The sequence below is a fragment of the Mandrillus leucophaeus genome, unplaced genomic scaffold (assembly GCF_000951045.1).
Source record: "Mandrillus leucophaeus isolate KB7577 unplaced genomic scaffold, Mleu.le_1.0 Scaffold374, whole genome shotgun sequence".
Taxonomy (NCBI): domain Eukaryota; kingdom Metazoa; phylum Chordata; class Mammalia; order Primates; family Cercopithecidae; genus Mandrillus; species Mandrillus leucophaeus.
The window spans coordinates 1,914,653-1,917,515 of NW_012103965.1; the positions used below are offsets into that span (position 1 = coordinate 1,914,653).

At 34.1% G+C, this 2,863-nt stretch overlaps 1 protein-coding gene across 1 annotated transcript in view; it reads right to left on the bottom strand.

Moving 5' to 3' along the window:
• Window positions 1-2,863, bottom strand: part of USP32 (ubiquitin specific peptidase 32) — a 255,762-nt gene that overhangs the window by 249,345 nt on the left and 3,554 nt on the right. The gene's annotated exons all lie outside the window — the stretch shown is intronic.

Genomic DNA, 2,863 nt, shown 5'->3' on the forward strand with positions numbered 1-2,863 from the left:
ACCCTGTCTCTACTAAAAATACAAAAATGAGCCGGGCATGGTGGTAGGTGCCTGTAATCCTAGCTACTCGGGAGGCTGACGCATGAGAATAGCTTGACCCTGGGAGGCGGAGGCTGCAGTGAGCCAAGATAGTGCCACTTGCACTCTAGCCTGGGCGACACAGACTCAGTCTCAAAAGAAAAAAAAAAAAAAGAAAGAAAAGAAAAAGAAATAAATAAAAACAAATTAAAAAGAGCCTTATGTTAATGAATACTAAATCCCTAATAAAGAGGAGTGTTAATGGAAGGCCTTGAATACTGGTCATCTTTGAATAGATATGTCTTAGGATAGATTGCTGACTATAAAAGAAAATTCTCTTCTATTGCTGCATATCTCACACACACACAACACAAAAGAAACAGAAAGAACAATAAACACTTGAAAAGCTAGTTTTTATCAGGCTTTTGTATCAATAATTAACTACATACCTCTAACTTCCAAGAGTTCTTTATTATTAAATGAGAGGACTTATTGGAATGCAGAAAAGACATGAAATTGCTCAACTTAAACACAAATATGTCAAGAGGCCCAGAAAGCAAAAGCAGAGGCATAAACAAGCTCTCAAAAGAGAAGCCATGCTTCCTGGATACAGTATGAAAAGAACTGTCAGTCCCACCTTAATCTTCTCAGTATACTATCCAACTACTAATTTTTAGTCCATAAATTTAAAAAAATCCCTCCACCACTGCAGCTGTTTAACATTAAAGCTTCTAATTCAAACTCTCAGTATTACTCTAGTGCTGCAAAAACAGATTTTTCTATAGTGACAACAAAAATAATAACTTCTCTAACTTTTCCAGTGATCCAAGTATATAATCAAGTGTCAAAAATCTTCCCTTTCTCATCCTGAGAAAATATCTGGCTATTGATTGGGCATCACAATCCCAACTCTAACTTCCTTACACATCTTTCTGGAAGGCAACTCTGAGTGCTGTCACTGTAAAGTCTCACTAAGCACAAAGAGAGACAATGAACAAGAAAAAACAAACAAGAGCTGTCCAGTTTGGTAAATGTGGAGCTCACTAACCAGCAAGTGATGTCACCTCATTTTGCTCATCCCCCAAAATCCAGAGTTCATCAATATATTTATCTCCTCTTTGTCAGTGACACACCAAACTTACGAACTGAAGATTAGTGAGGTGAAAACAGTGAAATTAGTGAAACCATGAGATCTGTGAAAACAGCACCTTTGTAACCACTCAGGTGACTATATAAGCAGACTAATTAAAAACTGTCCCATTTTTCTCCTTTACAAATAGTCAGATCTGGCTAGGTATACTTTTAAAAGGCTTAACTGAAACCAACAATTCCAAACTAATGCTAAAAAGTTCACTGGTGAATTTTAAAAATTCATAGGAAGGTAAAATAAGTGCTTTAATAAGGGAGATAAGTACTGCAGCCCAGAAGGTACTGACTGTGAAATTCAATTTCCATGTATAGAATAATACATTGTGCTAAACCAGCTAACATCACATCATAGGTAGCATAAATGTAATGAAATTTTAAGATTAATACTGAGAAATTGGAGAACAAAATCTTAGTTGGGAGTCATTGTTTTAAAGCATCTTAGATTTGGTGGATAAGCAAAATGAAAAGTACTAAATTGTCAACTGTTACATGCTTAATTATTCCACTAGTAAACACAACTACCTGTAAGTGACTATATTGAGCATACACTATAAAATGAGCATAGTGCTAGTGGCCCTTCCAGGCCATCAGAGAAACCATACACACTCTATATTTCCATAGCACTTTCTCCTATAGCACTGCAGCACTTATTATACCATAAGCTGATCATTTATAAATGATCATTTATAAATGATATGCATATATGCATATTATGTGCATTATTAAACATATACAAGTTAGAACTATAAACAGAATTTCTAGTATTTTATTCCCATCCTCTATGAATAGGCTTACATTCTTTGATACAACAGCTTACAGTGAGATTACCTCCCAATAAACCCATCATAAGTTGAAAATACCATTAAGTCAAAAATGTATTTAATACACCAAATCTACTGAACATCATAACTTAGCCTACCTTAAACATGCTTAGAATACTTATATTAGTATAGTGTTGGACAAAATAACACAGTAACGTGTTGAAAAATCTCATGTAATTTATTAGCGTACTGAAATGTGGTTATTAATACTATTACGGTTATTAATACTAAATATTAATACTGTACTGAAATATGATTTCTACTGAACACATATAGCTTTTGCACCATCGTAAAGTTAAATTGTAGGTCAGGGATTGTCTATATACACTTAGTGGAGATCACTGAACCAAGCTATATGATCCTAGAGAGAGGGGTCTTGGTTATCCATTTCCTTAGTGCCTAATTCACACCCAGCCTTTAGTAAAAATCTGCTGAATTAGTACCCTAGAATTTAAAGTATAAAAAAAAAAAAATCTGCTGAATTAATGAGCAAAAGGACATTTTAAAATATGAATCCATAACATAACTTTTTGACACACTATAGTTCACTCAGCTACTAAGCGCAATATAAATGCCAGATTTTAAAGAAAGGAATTAGAAGAAATCCACCCACTGTATTTTATTACTACAATTTAAAAGTTAAGAATCATTTTAATTCAGCTGATTCTTACACACACACACACACACACACACACACACACACAATCACCTTATAATCCTGTTTCCAGAAAGACGAAAGTAAGGACAGAGGAGCAGATAAGACAGAAGAATTAAAAAACTGGTAAAGATTTTTAAGATGTCTTAGAGTTCTAAAAGGATCTAAAATGCAACTCATCTTTCACTGAGTGTTTTTTGAATGCTGTGTTCCACACATT